We start from the raw sequence: 12801 nt of genomic DNA, 5'->3' as shown, positions 1-12801 counted from the left end.
ATTGAACCAGGGACGTAAGGCAAGATTGTTAGCGCTTACGGTAAGCGTGCAAACACCTACGAGTTAATATAAAGTGCATTGAAATACATTAACTTTAAAGGTGGAACTATTCAATAACTCACCTTAAATCCTATTTTATTCATCAAGTTTTTCATATTTCCATAAGTGCTGGAATATATTTCATATATTAATAAAATGTTAACTTCTATCGTGAGAGATGTTGTGCCATCGCATTTTTATCTGCATTTTTCAGTAAGCCTTTATGAAACATAACACGTAGAATCAGCGGCGGCCGCTGAAGGGGAGCCAATGTGCCGTGGCACTACCACAAATAATACAAAAAATAATATAAATAGTATTTGCATCTTGCTAAATAACAAACTTTTTAATTTTATGCACAATACTTTACTTGCAACGTCATCATTGCTCACGAGAAGCTGGTTTGAGCCGCGCTCAGTGATTGAATGCACTCAGAATTACTCGCACGCTAGCTAGCAGTACATAGGCCTATCTCTACTCTGTTCGTGCCAAATTCTCCCGTGCTCTCCCGACTGTTCTAAAATTGGTTTGTGCGCATGCTCGTTAGTTGGAGAGCAGGACGAAAGTACGGAGAAATAACTAGCGTTTTGTGCCACGATCGAAGGTGGCTCGAAGCGGGAGATTTGTTTCGTCGTTTCTTTGATGCTCTAGGAAAGGGGGCTTTGGTTTGGAGTTAAGTCGCCTGGAATTCTAACACGTGACTCCTAATTCACTTGTTCCTATTGCAGTGTTTCCAAACTAGTTACTTATTACATATCAATATGTACCATCTAGATTTGACCCTCCCAAAAATCGATTTGGAGTTTATTTCGTTATTGTGTTGTCAACCCAGGTATGATCCCCCCTGATTGAAACATAAACACTTTGTGCGCCTGAGTGTTTGTGATGTTGAATGTGGTGTGTGTATGTAACTTGTCAATTATATATTTTTGCGAAGTTTTGATGCTGAGTATTTAAGTGTAATGCTGTTTTATTCTTTTTCTATATTTGTAACTAATTTCCGTGAAACCAGAACAATACATTACGATGAATGCGGCAAGTAATTTAGTGAAATATCTGTTTTCATCCCTTTCATATGACGACAAACTAACTGGAAGCAGGACTTTAGGAAAGTAAATGCCTAATTTAAAATGGTGTGTTAAGTAAGTGATCGATAATAAGGAAAGATTGCATCAATCTAACATGAACATATATTTGAAAAGCAGTTCGAATTTGTGGTTGTGATGTAGCCAATCCTTCATTTTGTTTCCCGTGTATTTTTTTTTTGGGGGGGGGGAGTCGCAAGCTGGACAAAATCTGCTTTATGTTTATAATAAGTTTACTGTAGGCACAAACAACTTCATTCTAAATAACTCTCTCTCTCTCTCTCTCTCTCTCTATATATATATATATATATATATATATATATATATATATATATATATGTGTGTGTGTGTGTGTGTGTGTGTGTGTGTATGTGTGTGTGTGTGACTGTAATAAAATAATGTTATTTGTGCCTTTACATGTACGTTTTATTAACAGATATGCGCTTATTTATTGTGTACGTTTTGGCACTACCATATCATATACTCACGAGCCGCCACTGCGTAGAATTGACGTAGTATTTTAAGTGGCGCTTCCTCTTGGTTTTGGGACATAAGCAATTTCTTCAAGTATACTACTGCATTAACAACATAAACTAAAACCTAGATATATCATGGGAGAGTCATGTCCTGCCATCTTACCTAAGATAAACCTGAAATGAATTGTCGGAATATATATTTCCGTTTTGGATACTGACCAAATAAAACTATCATCTTTGCAGGTCATAGACCATAAACTTAGACTGAGAAATTTATATTCAATTCAAACAGATGATTCCTTTTTTTTTTTTTTTTTTTTGTTTCGCAATGCAACATCGAAATAAGGGCATAAGCGAAATAAATTAGGATTGCCATACTTTGCGTTACATAGATATAACAAATCTTTTTCTGCGTCCTTTAATTACATTATGGGCAAAGGCTTAGAATGCCTGTGTATGCCCCTCGAAAAAGTCTACAAATTAAAGTTCAAAAGTGGCGTCGCATTGGCGACAGTAAGTTTTTTGGTACTAGCCACCTAATGCACTGAATAAAATTGCGTTTGTTTTGATGATCTTTCATAATACACTAAGATGCTAACAGAAATACCACATTGAGAATACATTCTAACGAAGTCTATTACACGAAATAAGAAATTTAAAAAAATTCTTCAGTACACTTTAAAATTGTTAACACATTTTGCAACAATTTTCTAAATCTAACATGCTGCCATCTACTGTGCACAGCAAACACTAATGGAAACCTGAAACAATAATTCTTCCACCTTCGCTAGTAACATAGGTAAGTTGCTTTTAGATTATCATGTCTCATTTATGTTAATACAATACACATTGGACTGCAGAGAACTTTTCATTTGAATCAAGTTTACACGAATCCCGCGGGAACACTTCATGAACGTACCTTGTTATATTTAAGTAGATTAAGGTTTCCTCTTGCAGAAACCTCCTCAAAAAGTAAAGTTTGTTATAGGTAGATGAAACTAGGTGAAAGATGACAGTCAACAAATGCACCTATATCTTTTGAAGTAGAGAAATTACTTTGAAATGATCAGCAGCCAGCATTTAATCTCCAGAAGAGAATTAAAGTGTTTAACTTGGTTTTCTTCTGAAAGTGAAGATTTATGATTATTATTTCTCTGCTTTTTACTCAAGAGTATATGTAAAATAACAACAAAGAAACAAAAAAAAAAGTGTGGTGAAAAGCACAATTACGTTGTTGCTCCATCTCATACGGAACTTTGCAACTAAAATGCTTTAATTAAAATCGTATTACTATACGTAGATGTACTGTACCCACCCAGAGTAAATAAATATTAGATAAGATTCGTAATTACAAATCCAAGCTTCGATTCATATTACAGTTGAAGATTCATAATATCTCCTCGATATACATTCCCTTTCACAGCGCCGCAACTTAGATTTTTTCTGGGGAGGGGGCAAATATTAATATGCGTATTTGGGCCCCCTAGAAAAGTTGTTCTTATAATTCTTGGGCTCCCTCTTTCCATTTTTCTCTTACTCTTTATTGGCCCCCGGACTCTGTAGACCTCCTGCACGGCTAGGTCTACGGGGCCGTTAATTACGTCCCTGGGTCCGTTTCATACATACCATATTAATTAAGGGGAAAATATTGGCCAATCTCAAAGCAATACGAATAAATATTATTTCTAGGGACCCTAATAGTAGACTTTTTTTTTTTTTTTACTGAAATGGGCCCACGAGTCATTTTTGTTTTATTGACCTTTTGTTTGTTGTTTGGTTTATGTAATGTAGTGAACCTGTTTGATGCTTCATTTATAATTTCACGTTCGTATCGTATATGAAGTAAGAAAATTTTGTCTTAAAATGGGCCCCCTTCGATCGGCGATGAACTTCCCTGGAGGGGCAGTTGCCCCCCTGCTCCCCACAAGTTACGGCCCTGCCCTTTCAGAAGATATTTATTTACATATCGGATAGCGTGCATTGTATACTACAGCTAAATGTCGAGTTAAGTTGGAAATAATTTACAACTATAAGGCATCGAAACCATTCATCTTATGCAGAATTGGTTTGAATTAAGAATCCAGAAATCAGTTGTCAATTTGATAGCAATTTCGTATTGAAACCTGTGGCATCATGTAAGGTTCTTCCAGGGTGGGCAAGATAATCTGCTGGCATAAGAGTTACATGTTTTACTTTTTTTAATTTTATTATACAATTTATTAAGGAGCATTTGTTTCTCAAGCTCAGGGGCAATTGCCCCCCAGTCCTTCCTAAAAGAAACCTCAAACGAAAACTTTTAAGAACGATTAATTTCGGTTATGATCTGAGTGACTTCAACGGCTGTAGAACTGAACAATGAACAGTGACAGCAACTTGTTACTTTTATTTTCCTAGTTTACTCCAAACAAGTATATTATTTTTATTACTCTGTCTTTTCCCACTTATGTGTTACGAAGTTGCACAAGCTGATGAGTCTTCTGCACAAAACCCTGTCTCGGGGAATTCTTTCCAAATTAGATCTTTCTCCACTGAGTTATTCTTAAATGTTTTTAATACAATAGAAGCAGTATAAACTGTAGAGTTTTTTTTTTTTTTTTTTTTCAAGAAACAGTGGTGACAACTTAAAATGTCTGTTCATTTGGATCTTCTCGTGGGGAAAATTTAACTTTGGAAATACTATTGCTGGAGAAGCATAACAACGGAACGATAGATAGTACAACATATAGGACAGAGTCGAATTGAGAACTGGAAGATATCTTGTTATAGGAAGAAAACTTTACAACATTTGAAAATAGAGATTAGGCTAAAAATTTAATGGTTCAGGGGGAATTCTAGTGTGTGAAGTTATATTTGTTCAATTATTTTTAGAAAGGGATATATATCTTTCTAAGTTGAGGGCATACTCTATTTCCTTTGTAAATAAAATATAGAATTAACCCTTTGCTCCTTAGAAGCACATTTGCGATTTGAGGGACTAAAAACTGGTTCGAAATAAGCACTATCTTTGTTCCAAAATTTATATCAGTCGGCCCAAGCACGCGGATTTGTATTGCGGACAAACATACACATAAGAACCTATTATAGAAATTTCTTTCTCCTCTTCCCTCTAGAAGCAAAATTTAAGAAGTGCTTGTATATGCATGTGTCCAATCACTTTTAATGAGGAAATTTATACCGAGTTTCATATCCCTAAATTGAGTGGCTTCTGAGATACTTTATTTTTAGCATAAACTTTCAACCGCTTCTCGCCTATGAATACATCGTCCTCCATTTGGGATAGAGGGAAGGTAACGGTGGATCAGTGGTAGAGCGCCCACCTCTGCTGCGTTGGCTCCTTGGTGCGATCCCCGGCCAAGTTAGGTTTGTGGTGGATAACATCGTGTCCGTGGGTTTTGTCGGGACTCTGCAGTTTCCTCCCACATTCTCATCTCTTCCATAATCATTCACTTGTCTTAATCAATCATCTCGCTTAACCTACAGAACATAACTGTGGAATGTTAAACTTAAAGATTTCATTTCATTTCATTAAAGTATCCATTTAGAATGCCTATAAAAAAATTCTGAATTGCGTACACATTCTGAATATTACATATTTTGTATTGTTAAATAATCATTGAAAACTAACTTACGTTCGTATAATTATTAACTTAGTTTTAAAATAATGCTGTATCTTATTTTTTAATTAAATAGAAAACAAAATAATTTGTTTATATACTGTGAGTTTTTTTTTTTTAGGAGCTGAAGTTTGATTGGTGGGAGGAGATTATTAATTTGGATAGCAATGTGGAAAATTTCAGAAAATGGTTTAATGCAGGAAATAAGTCCAAGAAGGAACTAAGTTGATTCAGGTAAATAATTAACATATTTTAATTGTATGCAAGAGCTGTTCATTTAATTCCCGGGCTGATGTAAATAGTCATAATGACGACTTTTCAAGGCACTATAGTGTTGAATCTACACATCGGTTCTAAGGCTGTTGGGATCGCTGGAAGCATTCTTGGAATACCTGTCATGGAATATGCTGGGGTTTCCACATTGTATTATTCTGTATGTCCTGGATACTGTCAAAATGTTTTTCTTTTAAGATGGTTTTCGGTCTAGGGACAATAAAAGACACATACAGCTAGATCCAGCGAATAGGGAAACGGTGCATGACGGGATGTTGGTTTTGTCTAAGAATCCTACCATTCCTGAAGCATGACACGGAGTATTATCATGGTGTAAACGCTACTGTCGAGGTTCCCACTTGTCCAGTCATTTACGGCATATGAAATCGTGTAACCGATGTAACACAGCTACGTAGACCTTTTTTATTGACAGTGGATCACGTAGAACAAATTTCTGATACGCGATCACGAAGATGTAAAGAAACATGATTAGTAGCACTTCAGCGGAAATAGGATTTGTCTTGTCTTCTTTTGGTCTTGGGGTTTCAGATGACTTCCGTTGGGATAACGTCATGTTGATTTCAGATTCTCTTTGATTGAAGTTCGGAAAAGGAGAAAGCTATATCATTTTTGAAGTGTCCTCCTTCTGCAGTATGTTATTTACAATTCGTGCTCGATAAGGATGGACATTATTATCTATAAAAAAAATGAACGAGGGACCAATTATTGTAGCATCACTCAACATAAGTTTAAAAAGTTAATCTCTACACATCTCTGTAGAGCCAGATTATCAAGCTACTACTCCTGGTCGAACTTAGTGCACCAAGTTATTCTGTGACGTTTGTTGTGCGTGTATTAAAAAAAAGTCTTTCTAATGTATTTATTACGTTGTACGTATTGTTGAAGTGGCACCTTAAATTTTCCGTAACATGGGTTCTACGTATTTTGAAAATGTTTCAAATCACGTGGGTTATGCAATGTTTGTGATCTGGGGGTGTTTCTGGCTTTCGTTTGTTCACGATCTCTTTCAAATGGTCCCAACCAAAAAAGAAAGTTACTGGGACTAATATCTGAGAATATGGAAGTCAACTCTCATTTTCAAATCTGGAAATCACGTAATCGGGAAACAACAGAAATCTTTACATACGTTGTGTGGGCTGTAGCTTCGTGTTTCTAGAACCAGACCTTTATCCTGTTAAGCAATGGTGTAACTCACAGGCACATAGGGCCCACAGTACGGGGGGCCCACAGCAAAATGAGGCTCATTTAAGTTTGAAAGATTGATTTTATGATGTAAATGTGTTAAAATCCACTTTTCAGGTTTCATATTATTACACAATTTTCCTCAATATTGTTCTGTAATCTTCGAATATTATCAGGTTAGCGCTGAGATAGCCATGTTAATTTATCGTGAACACAGCATATAGACTGGACACACAGAACCACAGACGCGTTAGTTGACATAAAAAAACGCATAACTTTTGTGACTCCAGCAAAACGTTTAGATGCATAATTTTTAAGGATGCAACTAAATGCATAATGAAAACTGTGTTAATTGATGCACTTGTATGCATAAAATTCATTATGCAGATAAACGTTTTGCTGAAATCACAAAATGTTATGCATTTTTTTTTTTTTCTCCTACTGAAGCATTTACATGCATTAATTGAAACAGTGGTTTGTATCGCTGGTTGCATATTCCCTAAATATACAGGATTTCCAAGGGTGTGGAAACGATTAAATAAATTTAGAACACTACTAAAAATATGTAATCGAGACTTTTTGGGTGATGCAGGACAGCGTGCAAATATTCCATATTACATGAGAGCCTCTACGACCATTTTGGAAGTAGTCATACTGGATTTGAGTTAATCAAGTGAAATCTAGACTTTACGATACACTACTATTTTTGAAATAAAGTGTGATTTTTAAAGACTTAAGATTGTTTTCTATATTCTTTGTTAACGAAATTTTGATCACATAGGTCTGTCTAGAACATATACAAAAACTTGTCATTGTAAATTTATGATCATAATTTTGTTCAGGATGCAAACAAGCAGAGAGGAAACTACCATAATATCGTTACGAAATCACACCTTATTTCAACAATAGTATCGGATCGTAAAGTTTCCATCTCACTGAATTAATTAAAATCCAGTATGATACCTTCCAAAATGGTCGCAGAGGCTCTCATGTAAAGTGGAATATTTTCACTCTTCATGCATCACACTAATAAACCTCGATTTCATAGTTTTGGTAGTGTTGTAAATTAATTCCATCGTTTTCACACCCTTGACAACCCTGTATATCAGATGTGCAATATACAATTTAGGCCACTCAATTTGTGAGATCCATCTAAACTATGTCACAACCATTCTGAGAAAATAGTTACAAAAATAAGGCCTTCAAATAGTATATCTTACAAGTCAAAAAAGTAAAAGAACTCAATTTATTATACCTAGGTACATAGCTTTTTTTACAGGTTGCTCTACAAGAGCAGTTTTGCCATTTTCACTAAAGCTAAAACCCCAAATTATCTTTGGTAAAATAAAAGAACATGGGCCAATGTTAGAAAAATCGTACCGATAGCAGTGGCGTATATATATAGCATTAATAATCTACTATAGTAAAATGCTAATTAAAAATTTTAATTATGTCTGTGGATAGTTTTGCCTCCCGTCCCCCCACCATAATCTGAAATAATCTACTGCTACATACTAGGACAACATTAAAAGCCAAACAAAGCAAAGTTTACCGTTATTTTTTGTATATCAGTTCCAGTCTTCTATTTTTGGCTGTAGAAAACTCCTCTATCACACGCTTATTGAAGTCCGGAATGGCGTTTACCATGTTCTTCTCTATTGATAGTATGGCCAGTGCGTTCAACCTTTCGTTCTTCATGGAATTCCGCAAGAATGTTTTTATTCTATTCTATATATATATTTACAAATGCAATAATCCTGTCATATCACCATAACTATGCATAATAAATAAATACCTGAAATTTCAAAGCTGGTATTTAAAAAAAAGGTCTCAGAAAACTCGCCGTCCCAGGCCATAACCCATGTTGGCCCATGTGTAAAAATGCCCCTGATTGATATTTCGGGTAACGAATTATTTATTTGTTTTCAACAACAATTTGTTTCAACTACTATATGTCCATTTCCTTCAATTATGGTGGTTTCTTAATTACTTTTCTGGGAAACATTATATACGTAAAGTGTAGCTCACTATTTGAAAATACGATTGCAGATTCCGATTGGTAACTTATGTGTGTAAATTTTAGAAGGTCAATATATTCTAAATTAACTGCACTATGGTGGCAACCATTAATATGTCATTCACTACACCCGGAAAGGCCAAGCATAAAACTTTACCACCCCCAAATTCTGAAAATGGCTTGACCCTCCTTCCCCCTCCTTCCGTTCCCCGCTGTACAGAGCTGGGTTTCCTTGTCGCGACCTTCTTACCGCTGTATGTCCTATAAGACAGAGCACAGCGCCTCATGCGACAGGTCTCAACATTACTGTGCCCATTTTCAATGGACATAACCATAACATCCCCTGCCACCTCTGATGATAGGGCTACTGTCAAAGCATAGAGATTGTAAGTCCGCAGCCAAAAATCAACCGTCGCTGTGTTGCCAAGTTTCGTCTATCCTACGAGAGCGCATAACCACAGCCTTCTTCACTTGCAAACACAGCTGTGGCGGAACAAATCCAACAATACAAAAGAAAGAAAGAAAAACGCTTCTGTTAATGTATTAGTACTGATTTAATAATTGCAGTTCTATTTAGATCAGGAATGGCAGGGCACGTGACCGTGTGCCCCTTAAACAGATCCGCCGCTGACCGATAGCAAATCTAGCGATGGGAAACACAAAACTTTACAGAGTAAAAAAAAAAAAAAAAAAAAAAAAAGTGGAAACTACCAACTCAGATTATAAATCAAACTTTGTGTGTCTATGTTCTCTGAATCTTTCTATCGCTTTTTTATAATATATTTTAGTATACTAATTTATGTCCGTTTGGCCTTTTTCCGTTTCGCCTTATGCCCTCAAAACATTTTGCCATACAACCGATAAGGATGTTATCTTAAGGCGGAAAGGGAATTCCCGTTTGGCCTTTTCCTGCTTGACCTTATAACATACAAGGAAATTTTCACTCTGTTTCTGTAACAAAGAGGGATTTATCTTATTCTCAACTGCAACGTCTCTTCTATCTCAGACAAATTAAACTCAAATATCTTAGAACATAAATTTTATTATCACACCCGAAATAGCATATCAAGTTTCTATGTGGATATAATATGAAACAGCATCAGTATATGAAATTACATCAATTTCACTGTTCTTAAGTCTATCTTTTAGGCGGTGAATCCTGTCGTCAAACCGTCTCTACTTTAGCTTTCTAAGTGTTTTCTAATAACCCACTTGAAGAAGTACTCGCAATCTTTCATTTTCACGTTCCCTGTCTTTCATTAATTCAATGAAAGAATGTATGTCTAAGTGATCACTTGATGCCTTTCTTCGTAATTTGACGTGCCACTGTCCCTCATTGTTAGTCATTCGTTCTTGATCGTTTTCAAAGTGATTCCACAAGTCACTGCAAATAGATAAAAATATATCATTAGCACATTAAAAATTCAAAGGATTGCAGGAGAATCTACGTTGGAAAGTCGATGGCAAAATTTTGGGTGAACCTAATTTATTTCTTTTGCAAAGCAAAAGAATGTGTTCTTTTGATAATTTACAAATCAGTGAATGTAGAATCTTCAATACATGCACGTCGCAAGAAAATCTATATTACACTTTACATGAGGTGTTAATGGAAAAAATGCTATACTGTAGAGTGCTCGGGATAGCTTAATTAATAATTTAATAATAAAAAAAACTTGCACTAAACGTCATCTATTTATATAGGAAAGAAAACATACTTACAGAGAAAATAACGTGTCACCATCATCCAGCCAAGTTTCTATAAGATAATCATGGAACTCCTCCTTACATAGAACGTCAGGTGCATCTTCTTGCAAACGTACAAACACTACATCTAAATGGGAAGTTGGTACCAGAGGCAGTGCTGCTGCATGTCGAATCCATCTTTTTACTTCAATGTTCTCTTTGTATACACGACTCCAAAAGTGCATTACCACCTGCAATTCTCGTTTTCCTGCAATAGCAGACAACCCAAAAAGCTCGGCGGTTGGGTTGGTTCCGAATTCGAAAGGCGCTGGACCAAACCTCAATTTAGTAATAAATATATCAGTGTGGCAAACTGCAAATAAGGGAATAAAACAAATTGTTAAAAATGACAATAATATTATCGTGACGGAGATGGATGACATCAAAAGTTACAAAATGATCTTACTTAAGCAGTTCAAACAAGATGAATGGCAAGAAACATATATAAGAGGAAAGCATTTCTCTCCTCACCTCCCAAAAAAAGAATCTCATAAAAAAGAAAAAGTTACATAAAGTTACGTAAGTTTTAATATAAAAGCCCCACTCTATTTTGTGAAAGTTGACACCCGAAACGCAAGAACAACTGAACCAAAGTCAATGAAATTGTGCACAGATATTGTAGACGTAAAAGGAGGGAATACGAGTTTCGTATTTTCCTAAAAAAACGGCTGGGTGGGGCACGGAACCCTCCAAACCTTTGATCACGAAATATCATAACTGCTAGTAACAGTATGTCAAAAGTGTGTAAAAGACATGAAGAATTGCAACGGAACTTTTTGTATTGAAAATACGCAAAAAGTAAAGGAATACGGGCTTTTTAAATTTTCTGCGGAAAAACGGATTTAGGGGCAAAAGATCCCACCCAAAATTTTGAAACTTAACGTCCGAAAGGCAACAAGAAGTGAACCGAAGTGAACGAAATTAAGCGCAGATGTTGCAAACGTAACATGAGGATACGAGTTTTGTATTTTCCTCAAAAAAAAAAAACGGTTGGGTGGGGCGCGGACCCCTCCAAACCTTTAATCACGGAAAATCAAATGTGCTGGTAACAGCATGTCAGATGTGTGTAAAGGACATGAAGAATTTAATCAAACTGCGTGTATGGACAATACGCAAAAAATAAAAGAAAACATTTATTTAAATTTTCTGTGAAAAAACGGTTTTAAGGGGGAAAAGCTCAAAACCAAAATTTTGAAAGTTGATGCCCTAAATGCAAAAGGAAGTGAACCGAAGTGAATGAAATTGTGCACAGATATTGTAGACAAAACGGGGAATCCGCGTTTCGTATTTTCCTGGAAAGAACGGTTGAGTGGGGCACCGATCCCTCCAAATATTTGATCATGAAAAGTAAAAAGTGCTAGTAACAGTATGCCAGTCAGATGTGTGTAAAGAACATGAAATATTGAAACGAAACTTCTTATATGGATAATACACAAAAAATAAAGGAACACAGGATTTTCTATGTTCTTCGCAAAGACGATTTTAGGGGGCAACCTCAAAATTTTGTAATTTGACGCCCGAAAGGTAAGAAGTGAACCGAAGTGAAAGAACTTTTTCACAGGTATTGTAGATATAAAATGTGGGAATACGGGTTTAGTATTTTTCTGGAAGAAACGATTCGGTGGGGCACTAACCCCTCCAAACCTTTGATCACAAAATATCAAAAGTGCTAGTAACCGTATTTGAGATGTGTGTAAAGGACATGAAGAAATGCAACGAAACTTTATGTGGACAAAAAAAATGAATATTGTTTTTTTATTTCCCGCGGAAAAAAAGGTTTTAGAGGGAAAAAGCTCCCACCCAAAATTTTGGAAGTTGACGCCCGAAAGGCAGAAGAAAAAATGAATTCTTTGAGTTTTACGTCCCAAGGTTATGCCGGTTAGACTAATGGAGACGGTGATGAGGAGTAATGAATGAAATGGTGGAATGAAGAAAGTGGGAGGAAACGGAGAACCCCGAGAAAACCCACGCACACGGTGTTTGTTCACCACAAGGTTCACATGGCGGCGGCTGGGATCGAACCCGGGACCCCAAGCACCAGAGGCGAACTCTGCCACTGAGCCACCGCGGCCCCTGAAAGGCAGAAGTAAACCGAAGTGAATAAAAGTTTTCACAGATATTGCATACGTAAAATGAGGATACGAGTTTCGTATTTCCTTGGAAAAAACGGCCGCGTGGGGCACGGACCCCTCCAAACATTTTACCACGAAAAATAAAAAGTTCTAGTAACCATATGTCAAATGTGTGTAAAGGACATGAAGAATTGCAACGAATCTGTGGGTATGAACAATACGCAAAAAATAAAAGAAAACGTTTTTTAATGTTCTGCAGGAAAACGGTTTTAGGGGACA

At 36.2% G+C, this 12801-nt stretch overlaps 1 long non-coding RNA gene across 5 annotated transcripts in view; it reads left to right on the top strand.

The window, feature by feature from the left end:
- The window catches only part of LOC145693454 (uncharacterized), a 262867-nt gene that overhangs the window by 200503 nt on the left and 49563 nt on the right, over nucleotides 1-12801 (top strand). For all 5 annotated transcript variants that reach the window (XR_014132778.1, XR_014132779.1, XR_014132781.1 and 2 more), the window contains one exon: nucleotides 5336-5448. This is a non-coding gene — a long non-coding RNA (uncharacterized LOC145693454). The remainder of the gene's footprint in view (nucleotides 1-5335; nucleotides 5449-12801) is intronic.

The sequence above is a fragment of the Thermobia domestica genome, chromosome 8 (assembly GCF_964235325.1).
Source record: "Thermobia domestica chromosome 8, izTheDome1.hap1.1, whole genome shotgun sequence".
Classification (NCBI taxonomy): domain Eukaryota; kingdom Metazoa; phylum Arthropoda; class Insecta; order Zygentoma; family Lepismatidae; genus Thermobia; species Thermobia domestica.
Note: the sequence above shows the minus strand (reverse complement) of the source record. Positions and strands in the feature narration are given on the sequence as shown.